The sequence below is a fragment of the Accipiter gentilis genome, chromosome Z (assembly GCF_929443795.1).
Source record: "Accipiter gentilis chromosome Z, bAccGen1.1, whole genome shotgun sequence".
In the NCBI taxonomy this organism is placed as follows: Eukaryota; Metazoa; Chordata; class Aves; order Accipitriformes; family Accipitridae; genus Astur; species Astur gentilis.
This window is the reverse complement of record NC_064919.1, coordinates 13,234,332-13,252,427: the sequence shown is the minus strand read 5'-3', so window position 1 is coordinate 13,252,427 and position 18,096 is coordinate 13,234,332. Positions and strand designations below refer to the sequence as shown.

Sequence of the window (18,096 nt, the reverse complement as noted above, 5' to 3'; positions counted from 1 at the left end):
CCTTCAATATTTGGCTGTTTCTAAGATTTGCTGAAGATTCCCTATACTTTCTAGTTATAGCAAGAGTGGAGGACTGAGAATTAATTATATTAGCCTTGAATAAATAACAAGTCACTGTTTCAGGGCTGAGCAAGCATGTCTGAAATCACTAACAGAAACCAAAGCAACTGAAAAAACATTGCTGCTCTAACTACATCAGGTCACTGAAGGTGGACTCAGAAATCCTTTTTTTTAATGCGTGTCATCATTTTGCCTTCATACAATTCCATCTCGTGCACAGATAGATCAGCCTTTCCCCATGAGCACAGGACTGCTATTTTCCTTCAAGTGTCACTAGCTAGAGTCACTACTGAGAAGGTCCTAACCAGCAAATCTGAGTAACCACACTAGGTGAGACATTTTTATGGAGGCTAGGTGGTGGTAATTCCCAATTTGCAGAGGCAATAGCTCTTCCCACCAAGCATCTTCATACCTACACCATCCCACTGAAACACGCTCCTGCATGCTTGGGGTGATAGGTCTCACCACAGAGATAGATGTAAGTCCTGTCAGGTCAACCTTCGCTTGAAACTTTGATTATCTTAAAGTTAATTTTGGTTCTTATAGTGGTATCTGGGTAACTGGCTAAGCAAAGGACAGGCACTGTAGACACGTGCAGGCAGTTGCTATCCCCAAAAAGCTGGGTAAAACCTGGTTTATAATGAAGCTACAGAAGAATAACATATTGCCATAGCACTGGAGGAATCATTTTTACATTCTGAAGTGCTGATTTTCAACCAGTGAGTCATGCAGGTCATCCCATTTCTACCAGCAGGGAAGGACACGTGTGTGGTTTGACCACACTGTTTCAAGCCTGCAGTTGTCCAACCTGGATGCAGCCTGCGCATAGGTGGGAATATTAAGACCTCTCACAGTACTTAGTGTATGGATGCTAAACCGAGGATTAAAGCTTGTAACAGAACATGCTTCTTGGTCACCCCTTGCAAACACTTGGTAGCTTGCTTTGGAAACAGGTAGAAGATGAAATCAAGCATTTTGTGAAGTTAATGGCCTGCTGCGTACTTTACAAGACTTTTCAGCACTTTGAAGCCTAGTCTCTGTGTGAAATCACAGTGCTGAGTACAAAAACAAGGTCCGGTGCCGTGTGGGGACAAAACATCTGTCTTCTTGAAATATATATACATACACATACATAATGATTTTTGATACACACACACAAAAAAAAGCCTTTGACTGCTTCCTAAAGGAAAGAGCTCCTAACCAGCCATGACAGCAAGAAATCTGCTCACATGGATGCTGAAAACCTTTCTAATAACAATACCTGTGATACAGGAGATATTGTCGGTAGCTATGGAAGCCAGTGTCATCACTGTGTTGATGGCAGACAAGCGAAGATCTGACGTGAAGGGAACAACCTCTGCTGCTTTCTGGTTCCTTGGGAAACACGAGTACTCGAAATGGGCTTGCTCTTTCATTACGGGCTTTTGCACTGCTGGAGGCATTGCTGGCTTGTATAGCTATAAGTAATCTCTCCAGAAGTCTCTCCGCGGGGGTTAGAAATGCCTAGCCATTTCAGCCACTGAACAGTAAGTGCTGTGCACTGTCTTTTCACTCGATGCATGCACATGCAAAAGCGGCCTCTAGATGCTACTGCAATCCAACTAAACCATACGATTTCACAGTAAAAACTGATTGGGGGGGGGGGGGGGGGGGGGCGAAGGAGAATTTGAACCTGTTTTCGTAGAGTAACATAAGTCTTCCAAGTCTGGAAACGTACCCGCTGTGCAACCCTGCCCCTTTCCAACTATAAGGGTTTGGTGAACCTCCGGATGGATTCCTCCTGTAACCGGGGCTCCCAAACGGTTTTGCCACCGGCGGCAGGAGGCCCGAACGCTTTTGCAGGCGGGGAAAATTCGGTTGCTCCAGAAGCGTCTGCATGCCGCCGCCGAGCAGCCTTTGCCCGGAAGCCCCCCAGCCTTTACCCTAGGTAACCTCCTCCGCGGCCGGCCGAGCTCTGCAGCGAAGAGCGCGCAGCGGCCAAGCCCCGCGGCCGGCAGGGGAGCGGGGACGCTGCCGCTCCCCTGCCCGCCGCCCCGCTCCCCGCCTTCCTTCCCCGCCGGTTCCCCCCGCCGGGGGCCGCCGCCGGGGCAGGAGCGGGGTCCGGCGGCGGCGGAGGGGGGGCGGGGGGGGCGGGCGGCGGCGCGGGGGCGCACCTGGGCCCCCGCCCGGCGGAGGCGGGCGGAGCGGGGGCGGGGGGAGCCCGTCCTTCCCTCCCCGTCCCTCCTTCCCTCCCTCCCTCCTTCCCTCCCATCCCTCCCTCTGTGCGCGCCGGCGGCGGCGCCGCGCTCCCTCCAGCCGCGCCCGCGCAGCCCCCGCAGGTAAGCGCCCCGCCGAGCGGAGCCGAGCGGAGCGGAGCCGAGCGGGGGGTCCCGCCGTCCCCGCCCGCCCGGGAGACGGTGCCCGCTCCTCTTTCCCCGGGGGCCCCGCGTCCGTGGGGCCTCTTTTCCTCTGCTTTTGGGGTGTTTTCTTCAGCATTTCTTCAGACTAGCGCTAACTGTCGCGGGTGTGCAGGAGCGTAAGGGGGAGGCACGGTTCGGAAGCGGCAGGGTCCGGCGAAGGAGACGCGTTGGGGATGGGCTCTAAGGGGCTGTTGGCGTCGGGTCAGGCTGCTGTTCCTGCTGGACTAACATCCCTGAGGTCGGCCTGGAACAAGTAATGGACACTTGTTTGATCAGGGGGCACTGACAGTACTGCCACTGTTCACTTACTTAGGGCCTGTCCTGATTTTTTTTTTGCTTCTTCTTCTGCCTCCCCCCCCCCCCCCCCCCCCCCCCCCCCCCCCGCTACTTTTCCGTCAAGTCTCTTTTGGATTTATTTATACCAGATTAAGGCAGTGGAAAAAGTCCTAGCTAAAAAAATGGTCGCCACCTCTCTCTCCTGACTTCTTCAGTCCTTCGGACGAAGAACCTTCTAAAGTCGGAGGGGAGCTGTGGCCGTGTATCCGTGGTGTTTACAAAGGTAAAGAACAGGAGAGGATGAATGACAAGCACAAGGGTACGGAGTACTGGAGAAAGACCGGGAGGGTGGGGAGCGGGAGGGAAGCTTTAGGACAAAAGCCGTTAGCAAACTGAAGTGAGAAGAGAGAGGTGGAACCAGAGGGACCAAGTTTCTTCCTCCCGCTCCTTTCTGCATGTTCTTTTTAAATAGCTCCACCGTGGCACCCCCAACCCCCCACCATCCCCAAAAAGCTTCTCCCTACAGAAATGTGTGAAAAGTTTTCTGTATAGCCCTTTATCAGAAAAATGTTGGAATGTCTGAACCTTTTTTCTTGTGGATTTCTCTGTGAAACAAGCTCACACCTTTCTGATTTCAGTTGGGTGTGAATAAATTAGAAGCTGCTCAAATCCCCCCTTCCGTTTTGTTTTGTTTTGTTTTTTTTTCTTCTTTGCTGCAAGCTGTTTGAAGATTCAGGATAGCTTGTGGGAGCCTCTGTAGGCAACCTGTGTTCCCAAAGTGTTGGGGAATTGGGGTAGCTTCAGTCTTTTACTACTAAAAACTGCTGCGACTCTCTCTTTTCAAAGAAAGTCTATTGCATGCTAAGTCAGGTTTCGTGTGGTTTACCATTTGGTCTAAAATGAGTCACTCTCAGGTCTAAGAATCATGTTTCTCTTTGGCAGCCAGGACTGTGTGCTGTGCAGCCTGCTACTCTTGTGCGAGGATGGGGTATACTGTAGTGCTAAAATAGTATGTTCTGACAATTTCAGCAGTGGACTGAAGTGGTACTCTTGCATGCACAGGCATTAAAGTGAAGTTCTGACCTACAACTCGCTAATACTGGCTGCAGGCGTGCCATATGTTTCTCCTTAACTGATATGTGCTCGGACTTACAAAGCAGCTTGATAGGCCTGTGGTTTACTGTTCTTTTTATTAAATATTAACTACACAAATCAAATGCTGTCTTTCTCCAGGAAAGATTGACACTGTCTCATCCTGTGCAGTTGTACCTGAACTGTGGTTGTTCTGGCTTTTAGGCTGCTAATAACTGAGGAAATGCTATTTAGGAATACTGGGAAATACTGTTCCATGCTCATATGTTGTTGTCCTTATTACTCCCTATTGCAGGTCACACTCGTTAGACCCTTGGTTGCTATAAACCTTGTTCTGAGAAGTTACCAGTAATGGTGCTGGTTGGAGACAGGAAAATACTCACTGGTGTCTGCTTTCTTCTCCTCCCCTCTTCAAAACAAATATTGAGGGTGGAAAGGTTAAACAGCTTTTGAGACAAAACACATGGGAAATGCAAAATTGAAGTAACACTACACTGTGTACCCAGCTTTAATATGTGAACTTAACATGTGTGTAACAGACAATCTTATCACTGTGTGCAAAGATACTTAGGGACGCATGGTTTTCATCAGTATCTCTGGAAGATTGTAACTAAAATATAATTCCTTCTCTGCTAAGAAATGGGAGAAAGTAAAAATCTGTCTTTAACTTGGTCTTGTAGTCAGTGTCACACAGTGAAACCTTGTGGAGTATCCAGGAGGGGGTGTTGAAGAAAGTGTTTTGCTCCGGAGCTGAAACTTAGGAAAGGACTTACATAGGGTTGGCTTTTACATTGCTGTGATGAGCCATTAGTAACACCTTAATGAACAGCTGATTGTTTCTCAGTAGCCTCTTCACATTGAGCTTGTTTTGTCTGATATTCAGAGGTTTAATCCAAAAGGCAAGTATTTCTTCAGAGTAGCCTTTGTTGTTGGGAGACCACCACCATCTTACCTCTGAGTACCCAGCAGTTTTGTGCATTTGCTCTCGGAGGTAAGCTGCCTCCTCCAGATGCCTGAAGAGGTGGCTTTGAGCACCTCTAGGTGGTGACCTGCCAGCGCTTGCTGAGCACTGTTACCGTGTCATTTGCTGTGTAGGTGGCTTCTCTATTGCATGGGCTCAGGGGAAAAATGAGTGCAGCCCTGTTGCCAACAAGGCTGGATGGGGAGCTCTCACAGCTGTTACTCATGGTCTTGGTGATGGTCCCAGGACACCTAGAAGAATTTGAGAACAGGAACAGGTTGTACTGTGAGGCTGTTGTGCTTTTCGTTATCATTCCCCCCACCAAACTGGAATTTGCTACATTCTTGGGATTTCAACCCTTTCATAAGTAAAAGTGCTTATAATTTAAGGGATGCTTAAATTCAGTTTAAATCCATCTTAATGGGTTATCTGAACTGCAACTGCTGTGAGTAGTGCAAGGGAAAAGAAGCATAGAGCTGTTTTACTGAAAGGATGGTAAAGCAAACAATATTTGATCCCTTCAGGATCTTTAGTTTGTGGATTAGTTCTTTATATGTAGTGTATTTCACTGCTTCTTCCTTCACAATGGGTTATATTCTTCTTTTTTTTTTTAACAGTTTAGTAGTATGAAAAGGAGACAAACTTTTAAAAAAGTAACCAGTATGGCTGTTAAAATATAAACAAAAACACAGGAGTTATCAAAAGGCAATGCTAATACCTGAAAAAAATATTTGCACTCTTTTTCCTTCCTCTGTCCTTTTCTTTAAGGTTGCTTTCTCCTCAGGTAAGGTCCCCATTTGAATTCTTAGGATTTAATGATAATTTGGAGGGAGAACACTGCCCACTGCTCTCCTGAAGGATCTGATCATGAGGGACTTGAGGTGGTAATGGTTTGAACTAGTAGTGATTATGTTGCATCTGATGTATGCTTTTGACTTTGCTTTTCCATGCGTCTCGAGGTGATACTGTAGAAATGTGACACTCCTCAGTCGTGCAGCATTAGGGCTGAACTTACACATTTTGTTTTTTCCCTGAGTTTCCTTCATAGCTAACTCAGAAGCTTAAGACTTCATCCATGGCCCATAGATGTCTATGGTGAAAGCTGTATCGGCATTGAACAGCTTTGGATCAGGCGCAGGGCTGATGTGTTGCTTTGACAGAAATGCAAAATTATTCCCAGGGCAGAGGAAAGCTCCATTGAGGGAATAAGAGGTGCCGTTCTGCTTACATTTCAGGGGACCTGAATTTTGGTTTTCTTCATTTACCTTTCAAGCTTAGTTGCTTTAAAACAAGTAGAAGCATTGCTTGTGCATTCTTGCATCTTCATACCTGTACTCAAGCAAATGACGGTGAACACCTGAAGCAGGTCTGGTGCCTCGTTTTGATTTTTATTGAAGCTAGAGGAGAATTCTGAGAAGTGCCAGACTTTGTATATCCAGACCTCTCCTTCACTCATCCATTGCTGTTTCTTGACTGCCTGACACTCTTCCCCCACCCCCAAGCTGATTAAAACCACACCTGGCTTGCAAAGGCTTGACCATTGTTTGGCTGAAGGTTGCACTCTAGGATCAGTTTTCATTTTTTTAATGACTGGTGCCCTTATTCTTGAAAATGTAGTTTCTATTTGCACAGCATTTAGCACTGGTAAGGAAAAGAGCCTGTTTAGTCCCAGTCTGGGTAGTATATGTGCGTCCCTATCCCACATGGCAGCTCCATGATCGTTGCAGTTCTCTAACGAGCCCTTGAAAAAGACCTTTTGAGGTGGTTAAGGCATTGCATTTCTGTATAGAGGAACAATAGCTTTGCTCGGATCAGTGCAAAGTCTCCAGAATTTCCTGACAGGCACAGCCTGAAGTAGTTTGTTAAACACATTTTTCTCAGTCCTGCATCTACTTCCTACTGATCTGCCTGCTTCTTGACTCATATCACGTAGGCATTTATGTTAGTGCACATAAACGGGTGAGCGCTGGCACATTTACCCCAGGGTAAAGAAGCATTGCTTCTTAAAAGAAAGTGAACCTTCTTCCTCTGCTTCTGGCAGGCAAAACCAGACAGAGACTCGCGTGGCTGCTGTGGTTCAAGGAGTCTGGGTAGGTAAGGCATGCGTGCCCCTGCCAGCAGCACTGCAGGGGGGGACGGACCACGTCCTTCCTCCTCAGGCCACTCCTGGGATGAATAGCCTGGACCGTGTCCTGGGCTGGGGCGTGTGGAGAGTGTTTTGCTTTCCAAAGACCTTGAAGGTTATTGCTGGTGGAGTTGGATGATGACCTGGCTGTCATTCCTGCTGGGGAAATGGGAGGTAAGTGTTGCCCCTCACCATTCCTCGCTCGCGGATCGCAGCGTGGTCTGCTGCTGAGGTGGTGGTAAATAGCACGGATCAGTGGCACAAGGAATGCTTCTAGTTGCAGAAGTGGGAAGGCTGCACCTCCTTTAGGAGGAAACATTGTTTTGAGGGCACAGGTACTGTATAGGTGAGAACTGTGTTACAGTTCTCTGCCAGCTGGATTATTTTTACTTTAAATTACTTTAACTTGAGAGGCATTGGAACGGCTTATTTTTTTTGGCTTCCGTGTGGCATACTCTAGATAAAATTCAGAGATGCTTTCACCTTCTATTTAAAAATACAAAGGTGCCAAGTATGTGAGCCTAATACTATCTTTCTGCTTTTGCTTCTGGCTGTAAGTAACAGGCAAGTATCTCCTGAAGTGGATTTTTGAAACTGCTGGAAAAAGTGCTGATGAGTTTGATAGTTGTGTATGATGAACTTCAACACACTGTAATACGCCAGCGTGAGGCCTGCACACCATTTAGCCTTTTCTTTAGGAATTTACGTGCCACAATGACCTCCTGAGTAGGGTGAATTTTACAGGCACTCTCTAGACAGCACATCCGTTTCTTTGCCAGCTAGAAAATGTATTGCATACTGCAGTGCTTGCAGGAGCAAGCAAAAAAGCATTGGATTGACATCAAAGGCAAGATCTTTCTGTACAAAATGCTGGAGACTTTAAGAGTGGTAAAAATCTGGCAAAAGAAACGCATACTGTTTTTCATTGTGAGCCCCTTTCCCTCCCTCCTCCCCCTCTTTAGGGCGTGTATGTCAAATACGACATGGTGCCAGTACATTATTTAAGGGAGCAGTTTGCAGAGACTTTTCTTAGATGTTCTTTGACCATTTGGGGATGATTGTTTTCAGCCTGGGTGGAAAAATGTATGTATAACTAGAGCAGTATATTTTATTTTTTTTTTATTGTGAAGAAGTTAGCTGCAGCTCTGTTTAAATTGAAAAAAAATAATTGTTGGGTGAGTATTGCATGTTTACTGCACAGAGAAATTTATATCTTCTTTGGATGGGTGGGTGAATATTTAAGAGCACTGAGCTTAACAAGAACTCCAGCAAAGACTTACTGGTATCTGAGAAGTCAAGGGAGATGCTGTACAGGTCACATTTATTTGTTAGGTAGTTATACTTCAGGTTGGTGTTTGCAGGAAAGGAGAAAGACTGCTAACCTCTCAAGAGGAAATAGCTATGTACCTTGCAGGCATGGCAAGTGTTGTTTTGTCTGTTGCAATGGGGCATTGGTAGAGGGTCTGTAGCCACTGGATTTCACTAAATGTTTAGTCACAGATAGTGCAATCTGCTTGTGACCTGTTGTGGACATCAGACCTGCAGGATGATGTCCCGAAGCCTTGAGCAGGTGATGGAGCAAGGGAACCAGGGTGTTGCATAGCTGCAGCGTGTGAAGGGCAATGCACCTTTGCCTTCCCTTCCCGTCCCCAGCCAGGCTACATGTGTCACTGGTGTGCTGGTGCAGAAGGAAGCCCAGGTTTCTTTCCTGCTTGTTTCCAAATCAGCTTTGCTGGCAGTGAGCAAGGCGGAAGGGCTGAACTTGCCCCGGGGATGCTGCTGGCGCGGCGGTCACTGTCCCTTGAGCTCGCAGTGCGGCAGCCCTGGGGAGTGGTGAGCACCTCTGCTCTCCTGCTGTTTTGGGGCCAGGAGAAGCAAATTGTCAAGCAGCGGTGCCAGCTACAGCTGCTGGCAGTCAACTGGCTGGCTGAAGGCAGGAGACCTTGGTGGAGGATGGTGGGTTAATATCTCAAGCCAACAGCTGTGTTGGGAGGAGGTCACCTTGACCCTAGAAGAAGTTGTCTTGGACTGGGACGGACTGTGATGATAGTTATTGTGGTCTAGATACAGTGTTCCTTTGGTTCCCAGTGTTTTTTCCAATCCTGTACTGTGCAGCTGTGATATCACTTCTTGGGCCCTAGCATCTTTAAGATTTCATTGTTATTTTATTAACTATTTTTGCAGTTCATCTAACCAAAGAAGAAGTAGCAGCAAAGGCTGGCAGGGGTGCGCGTGTGTGTTTGCTTTTCTATCCAGACATGTCTGTGCACTTTCATTGACAACCCAGCTAGTAGGAGCAAATTACACACTTCTTGTGTAGTTGCTGTCTGCATGCTTATTGTGACAGGTATGTTTTCAGTGATTCCCTATAGAGATTGGGTCAGTAGTTTTGCAGTCCTGAGACAAGCTGCGGTGGTAAGGTGTTGCTTGGTGTGGTAATGAAGCTGTAATGTAGGATGTAAAGGCGCAATTTGGCTACTTTGCCTCAGGCTGTGCTTGCAGGATTAAACTTTGAAGTACATTTCCATAGACTTGAACATATAAAACTAATTACTGAAGTACAAAAGCGTTTGGGAAATTGGTAGGGCAATGTGCGATAGACCAGAATAGATTCAGACTGGTGACAATAAGCCTGTAAATCCCAAAGGAGAGTGCTGCACAGTAAATTCTCTATTAATACTGCATTGCATGTCATTTACTATTGCACTTGGAAGATGTCTTTGCAAATGTGTACACTGCTGAAGTGTCTGATTGGCAAGTGACTGGTACAGGAGAATAACTTAAATGTTCCCTGTGTCTGTGCCAAGAATGTCCCTGGGCTCTCCTGTCTTGTCAGGAGGAATCAGCCAAGGTACTAAGAGCGTGTTGTCCTATATGCGATGGTAATGCCTAGAATGTGCTAGGAGTCACATTTGAGCATGTGTTTACCATCCGCATAATTGTTAGATTCGGTCGAGGAGCACAGCCTTGGCTTTCGGTGAAGGATTCTTTTGGGTGTTCAGCTGTTTCTATCCATGTGTCCCCCCCACTTACTGCTACAATCTTGCAGACACAAGGCCAGTGCTCCGACAGGGTCACTGCTCCCTCATTCCTCTTTGTCAAGGAAATGGGATTCACTGATTGTTTTCCTGAGCTGTTGCAGTGGGGTAAACAACTTCAGGCAAATTGATGTCTGGATAGGTAACCAATGTGCAAGGAATACCGTCTTGAATGTGACATGTTGTACTTGAAAGTTACCATTATAAATGCCTGTCAAGTTTAGTTGTCTTTCCTTTTGCTGGCTGTCCCTCCCAAAATGTGGCAGACATGGAGAGCAGAGCTGTGGAGATGAGCCAGGGTGCCTTTGACCAGCCCTGAGCATGACTTCTGCGCAGGGCTTTGAGAGTCGTCCTGATGTGGCTGGCGAGACGTCAGGTTCATTTTGCTCCTCCTAAAGCTTTGGATGGAACTGATGAAAATTTCACCTCAGAGCAGTGCATTTCCCAGTACAGAAACCTTGCAAACTAGAGAAGACTTTTCCAAATTAATCTGTTTGCTCCCCTAGTCTTTCAGCTTCTTTTTTACAGCAGTTGCAGTGTCCTATTTCAAATAGCCTATGCAAGTGAGACTGGAAGCTGACTGAGACTTCACGGTATTACTGTGATCAGAACAATTCTGGTAATTAGTGAAGAGACTTAAAACAGGTCTCTAGAATTATTGCAATTTTGCAAGCAGTTGATAGGAATAGCATAGCTTAGTGCCTGGTTCTCCAAGAAGTACGTACAGTATGTTTCTGTTCCCTGCCTGGGGTTGCTTAAGTTTCACACAGAAAAGCATCCTAAGAGGTTCAGCCTAGAGAAAAAAATGCAGGGAGAGGCGTGCAAGCTGATGACAACCTAATGACAGGAGGGAATTACATGATTGTAGAACACATAAATGCCTTAAAACTAATATGCCTGAACAAACGCTTCTGCCGTGGTCCTGCATATTTCCGTCCTCAGCATCTTCTCAGCACAAAGTCTCTTATGAACCGAAGCCTGTTGCCCAGATTTTAATGACAACATTGTGGTTGAGAGACTTGTTTACCGCTTTTTCAGTTCTCCTCTCTAAATTTTTCTTAATATGCCAGGAAGATCTGTGAAGGGACCCTTGGTATGATTATTGTGGGAAAGCAGTTGCTTTTTCCTTCAGGAGAGTGGCACAAAACTGCAAGATTGAAGGCACGCTCAGCTCCTTTGTGCTACAGCATTGACAGGCATGTGGAGGAGAGAAAGAAAATACGGACTTTCCTTGGAGCTACCAAGATGAGGTTTCTCAATCGGTAACAAACTCGAACACGAAGGTTCTGCGCATCCACATGCCGTAACTGTGCTGAAGTCATCGTGTGCCCCGCATCTCCCCCTGGCCATTCTGACTGTGGTTTGATGAACACCCCCCCCACCCAGACCCTGCAGTGGGGACTCTTGCTGGTGTAAGCTGCGTCTCCACTAGAGGGGGATGCCAGTATGGCTATACTGGGAAACTTTGAGGATTTGGTTGGTTATATTGCTTTACTCTTTCCGGCTGGCAGTGTTGCCTGTTGGGTTAAGTGGAGCATCCTTGGAAGGCGGCTGCTGTGGGACCGAAGGCAGATGGGACCCAGCAGTGGCCTTACACAGCAGCTGACCCAGTAGCAGGCACTGGGTTTCTCCAAAACGGTGTCAGTTCTGTCGGTGCGCCATGATGCGTGTTTGTGTAAGGGTGGCCGACCTAGGAGAGGCTGCTCAGCAGTGGGAGAGACCAAAAATCAGACCCAGCATGCCTAAGTGGTCTTTGTCAGGGGTCAGAGGAGCTCTGCATGGGCCTTTAGCTTTGGTGTTGTAGACATAGCTGGTAGGTTGCAATTGTGGGATGCCTAAAAAATCTGGTTTGTGGGTGGGTTTCCATACGTTCTCCTTTTGTGGCCTGGATCCCTTGGACTTCTTAGTTTGTTTGTGTAGTCACAAAAAAAAGTCTTAGTGGTTCCCACGTAATGCTTTATGGCTTATGCTTTTGTTACGAACTGTCTTAAGGAGGCTTTGAAGTGTGTGTGCATTTAATGTTCGTGCCTATGCTAATGTGCACTGAGTTCCAAGGGGAGAGTTTGAGGCAAACTACTATTTAGTTTTGGTTTTCTTTTTTCCTTAAGGATATTCAATCCATTGCTATTCAGTTGCACTTTTCTCCAATAGGATTGCTTTTTCCTTCTTTCTTGCTCTTTAAAAGATGTGTGAAAGGAGTGTATCTGAAAAGTGGTGAGACAGACTAGACAGTGCTTAGACACCAACCTTTGTGTCATCGTATGTGTTAGAGGATTTTTTTGTTATTGTTGTGTTTTTACACTGATTGCATTCTGCCTCCTGGCTTTTCGTTTTCCACTTGAATTCTCGGCATGTCCTAAATATTTTGATTGAAATATTTGTTGTTTCTGTTGGGTAGTACGGATGCTGAGGACCTAGTCAGAGAAGTTGAGCAATCACTGAAGTATGGTGTGAATTTACAACACCCTACTTGATTCATTTCAGTATGCACTAAAAGCTTGTCTGCTAAACTAACTCAGAGTTAATCCAAGTCAATTCTTAAAGTGAATTAGTCAAGCTGCGTGCTAATCCTCTGTGTTTACCTGTTTATTCAGATAGGCAGCAGCCTAAGTTGCCTTAGACTTCACTCGATAATTGAAAGGGGAAGGGTTGGAGAGAAAGGTGATGAAATCTTGGTGTTTTCATCTGTCTCCTTTCAGGGCACATTTCAGAACTGCTTTGCATTTATAAATCTTGAATTCATGGAATGATCAGCATGAGCTACCTGAGGCCAAAACGCAGTACTCTGCTGCAGCTCTCTACTAAGCATCCCTGACAGCTGCTGCTGCTGCTCCCAGGGTATTTTGGGGAGTGTGTTACTTCCTGATCATCCCTAAAAGTTGTTCCTCAAAAACCTCAACTGGTTGGGTTGGGATGCTGTAGGCAGTGAGGAATATGGTGCAGATTTTCAAGCCCTTTCAACCTCTGCCAAGAAACTAGTAACCAGCCCTGATTTTACAGCACGGAGTCACAAATTCTGCTGTATTGTCCTGAGCACACCAGAGACTTGCATGGTGGGCAAGAAGTAATTACCTTTCATTTGTCAACATTAGGATTTTTGTTGTCTTGAGCTACTGGGTTTGCTCCCCCTCCATCGTGGCAAGATCAAAGGTAAGATCTTACTTCTGGGTCACCGCTGTCCATCAGATAAGTTTATTTGTGGCCTTGGGAAAAAGCAGTGACGTGAGAATAGGGAATTTAAACCCTGTCATTAAGATAATTCTTTCTAATTGTCAATTCTAAATTCTTTCAAACTTCATTCAGCTTAACTATGCAAAATACAGCACTGCAGAAATTGCCTGGAGAACAATCAGTTGAACTAATGCAGATGTTACAAAAATATTTCTGAAGCAGCATGACTGTTATTTCTAGTTTGAGGGGTTGATAAACAGTTACTGTGTCTGCCTTGGTGCTGGCCTGAACCATGTTAAGCTGATGCCTTGCAGTTTTTAATGTACTTTTTTGTGGGGGGTGGTTGGCAAATTTCTATTTCAGATAAACTTAATTAAACTCCTGGTGGCACACCATTGGTCAAGACCCATGTAGATCTATATTAGGATGGTACATCTGTAATTTGGGGTTTGGGGTTTGGCATGCTTAATTGTGGACTTCCTTGGCTTCAGCATTTCCAGATTATTGTTATTTTGTGGTGGTTCATTCGGCCTGAAGATTGAACATCTGTTTTGTGGATGAAGGGGGGGAAAAAGAAGTATTTGCTTTAATTCTGGCCCCCCTCAAAGCTGTTTAGAGAATTGTGACATTTTGTTACCATCCAGATGTTTTTTATCTAGTGAAAAGGATATTGCCTGAATGTTTGAATACAAACTTGTTTCAGAAGAATGCCAGCATACTACTACAATTCTGAGTTTTAAACAAAAGGTGGAGCATGTCAGGTAGTGTTAGCAAATGGAGTCTCTTTTGCTGATCCATGGAAGTGTTGAATTGTATCACTTCGTTTTTTCTCCTTGGAAATAAATATTAAATGTCTGTTTGTAAGTTGTTGAGAAGATAAATTCTTGCTGCTTTTCCTGCTGAGGAGCAATAGCTGCAGAAAAGCATCCTGATATCTTACACGGTGATTTACACCTTGATACAAGTGACTTTGCCTACTATTGTCTTCTTTAATGATACTGATTGGTAAGCAAAATAGTGATGAGAATGCACTAGGAGTTAAATTCTGTCAACTACCAATGTGAGGCAATGCCTCCATCTTGGCTCTGTGTTGTGAAAACTGCTTCTTGCAATCCTAAGATTAAGAATAATTTTAATAAGCAGCTCCTTGCTTGTGTTTTTATTTGTTTATAGTAGAGGAGGACAAAAGCATGCACCATACTTGCTCCTTTTACACACACACATGCACGCATAATGCTAGCAACAGTTAACGATGCATCTTAAGTGATGAGCTATCCATGGTGACTTTGAACTTTTCTCCCTGTTAGTTAACTTCTTCAAATTTAACATCTGTCAGTAGAAATAAACCATTTTAAAAGAGTTCAGAAACTGTTTTGAAATTACTTACTTTAGAAGTATTTGGTACTTTAGAAGTCATTACGATGAAAGTGCAGATTATGAAAATGTTGTCACATGACAGCAGCTTCCTTGTCGTTGTGCTATGAGAGACCATCCTCGTTGTAGTTACTTGTTTATGTAAGCCTAAGCAAATTGGCGTTATTTTCCAGCAGTTGGTGTCTAGCCATACTTTTCCTCTTTTTATTCTGGTGATTCTTTCTTGAAGTTTAAAGTACTAATATAATGTTGAAATTAGGTGATGGCATGAATTATTACCCTGGAGTCTTCCTAGTTCACGTTGCTCTTACTTGAAACAGAGAAACTAGAAATTCACTTTAAGGGATATCTTATTGTTCCAGCACTCATTAATTCAAAAAACCCCTTGGAGCTGCTGGTACAGTTGTTTTTTGAAGCTGGTGCTGTGGTTAGTACAGATGCTTTAAAGCAATTCTTGTGTGTGTTTGGTTTGGTTATTTTATCTTATGCTGACCTGATCAATCTGTTGAAGAAGGTCCTAATGCATCTGAAGAAACATGCATGTACCAGCCAGCATCCCTTGCATTAAAGCAGATGCCCACTCATTCCCCCAGGTGAGAGTGGGAAGAGGTTCTCCAGCCTTGCTGAGTGGCAAAGCAACAATCATCTCTAAGCAATCACTAACAAGCAAGCATTAATGGAGGTCATTAGGAGAAGCTACATTCGTGATAGGTAATGACTGAAATAAGTCTAGAGGTTCTGGATGATAATGGGAAGGCAGCCTGACGTGTTGGCTTTAAAGGGGGAACTGCAGAAAAATGAGAAAACTGAGGAAGCTATACAGATTTTTTTGGACTTTTCAGACAAAGCTCAGAAGAAGCTTTTCAGAGGAGTAGGAAGCTTCAAGAGAAGACAGAGTATCATTTTGAATTTTAAAACAGCAAGAAAATGCTGCCCAAGAGATGGGTGTGGAATAGATGCAATATGGAAATAATCAGGAAAGGAGGTTGAGCAAGTGAGAGAATTGCACTGGATGGTGCAAACTGACCTAGGTCAGGGAAGTACAGAAAGGATTCTTAAAAAAGACAACTACACAAACTAAATGGAAGTTTTGTCCAATGTTGAAGTCCCTCAGTGTGTAGCAGAGAGAGAAAAAAGTATCCTGTGTTGAAAGGGGAAAAGGAGCATGATTCAGTTGTGGATAGCATGATGGTGGTACTTGCAGCAAAAATGTTGAGATTTAAATAGAAAATGATGAGTGCCTCTTGTTTTGTTTTTTTTTTTAAATTTTTTTTTTTAATCCCATCTGAGCAGTATGCAGAGAAACCTGGTGTGCTGCCGCATGCCTTGTGGATTAGCCTGCTGCTGATGTTGAGTCCGGTTTGTACCATAATTGACATGACTTAGGGTGAGTGTGTTCATGATTTCACATGTTACAATGCCAAATGCTATGGGTTTGTCCTTTCAAAATGTGTTTTATGTTTATTAGTAAAATGTGGCATTTTCTTCTGATAGCAGAAGTCAGAGTAGTAAAAATACAAATCCCCTAGAATATCTTGAGAGAAAGGAGTTAAGTGTTTTGTACACAGAAGACGAGAAAGGCCAAGAAAAATCTTTTTTCTTTTTAATCAGATGCAGCAATGTTTAGTTTCCTGCCTTCATGATGGGACGTTTATGTGTCTTAGAAAAGAGCTTTTAAGTGAACATCTTGCTACCACTGACACAGAAGAGGGAAGATATTTGTTATTTTCCCTTCAAGATGTTCTTGGTCATTTCCATTAATCTGAAAATAAGTGTCATGATGGGCCAAATGAGAATCTGTTCTGCTTCTACCAATGCTGTAACGTCATGTCCTCAGATACCTTTTGCCATGAGTAACCAACAACAGAAAATCGCATGGGTACGTATTGCAGAAAAAATGGTGATGGGGCTCTCTGACTTCAGCAGGGCTGAACTTGTAGCAAATGCTTGGGGAAGTGGGAGTCCTCCTGCCTCCCTTGCCTGCCATGGAGGTCATCAATGAAATGCATTTGAACTTCATGGGCACAGGATCAGACTCTTGGTTTGCCAGAGTAAACAAACAAACAAAAGAAACCCAAAACAAAACCCCAAACCAATCCAACCAAAAAAATCCCACACCCAAAAAAAACAAAACAACAAAAACCAGAACCCCAAGACACAAAACAATTCCTGAAAGAATGAACAGTTTCTAATTTGGGGAATAATCTACTCACCGAAGAGCCTTCACGGTGGCCACAGTAAAACATCTGAAGTTCCCTTCTGGGGATAAACATCAGAGGAGGTAAAGGAGAAAGGCAGACATGCATAGGTTAATTACAGATGCTTGAACCGTGTGCCCTTTGGTGGAACCCAGTGCATAACTGTGGTGAGCCTGCTTTTGTCATGCTTGAAAGGAGTATGAGGCATGGTGACAGGCAAACTGGAGTGGCATATGGAAAAGATTTCCCTGCAAGATAAATGCTTCAGGGTAGTGTACTATCTACTGAATTTTTTGCATTGAAAATCTGTGTATGGGGATTTTTTTTCTTTTATACATTCAGATTGATCTGCTTTTTTGGGGGGATGGGCAGGGGCTCTGATCTTGTCCCAGTGGGATGATTGGGAAGATGTCTCTCCTGACCCATGTGTTCTCTGTGAGAGCAGGTGATTTCTTGGGGGGAGTGCCACTGCACAGTGGTACTATTTTATTGATGTAAATTAGTTCAGTGTGTGGTAGACTAATAAAGTGACAGATTGTCGTCTTAACCTTGCAGTGGGGAAGAAGGCACAGTTTCACACCACGCTGCCTCTGCAGAGGTCTTGAAAATGTTTAGCGTGGGTAAGGAGGCTCCGCCTGACACATTGTTGCTGAGCTCCTTGCAGGATGTATTCTGTCATGGGAAGATTTAGCAGCGGTCTTGTAGTACTCATATTATTAATTACTGATACCAGAACAATGATCTTTCCCTGATTAGCCACAGAGCTCCTATTCAAAAAGGTTTGACTGATGTAATTTTTATATTTTTTTTGAAGCACAGGCTGCGCTGTGAATGCAAATGGCGTTGATTCAAGATCCTCTGTTGATTATTGTGTTGTGGAAGAGTCCTACTGAATGCAATTTTTAAGTTTGTGTTGAAATAATTTTCTTTCTAGCCTTGGATTACCACTGAAAAATTCATCCTTTTTCTTTATACAAGCAAAGCTAACAGCTGTATTGCACTCCTTAGAGTGAAGACTGAGGCAGTGGAAATTGTAAGTCTCTTATAGCTTCAGGAAGTTGCAAACTTCCCTGGAGCACCTTTTAAAAACTCCTTGAGGTGTACAGGTGTGAGCTGGCTGAAGGCAGAAGGGAAAGTAGGAAAGATGAGTTCCTTTTTTTTTTTTTTTTTTTTGTTTTGGGGTGGGTTTTTTTGCTTTTGTAATATGCTTTTGGACTTCTGCATTTTGTAAGTTACTTTTCAGGTGACTGGGCAGGTTGAGGTTAAATTTCCCAAGGTGTTGTTTGTTGTTACTTTGTTTTGGTTTGGCTTAAGTAAAAGCTGAATGCTCTGGCCAGCTGTTGCTGTTCAGTAAAGCAATCTGCAAGGCGATACACCGCTAAACATGCTGCTGTCCTGCTTT

The 18,096-nt window shown here is 44.5% G+C and overlaps 1 protein-coding gene across 1 annotated transcript in view; it reads left to right on the top strand.

The window, feature by feature from the left end:
- Window positions 1–2,314: 2,314 nt before the first annotated feature.
- The window catches only part of LPAR1 (lysophosphatidic acid receptor 1), a 75,792-nt gene continuing 60,010 nt past the window's right edge, over window positions 2,315–18,096 (top strand). The window contains exon 1 of the mRNA XM_049794917.1: window positions 2,315–2,378. The gene's annotated coding sequence lies outside the window, so the exon portion shown is untranslated. The remainder of the gene's footprint in view (window positions 2,379–18,096) is intronic.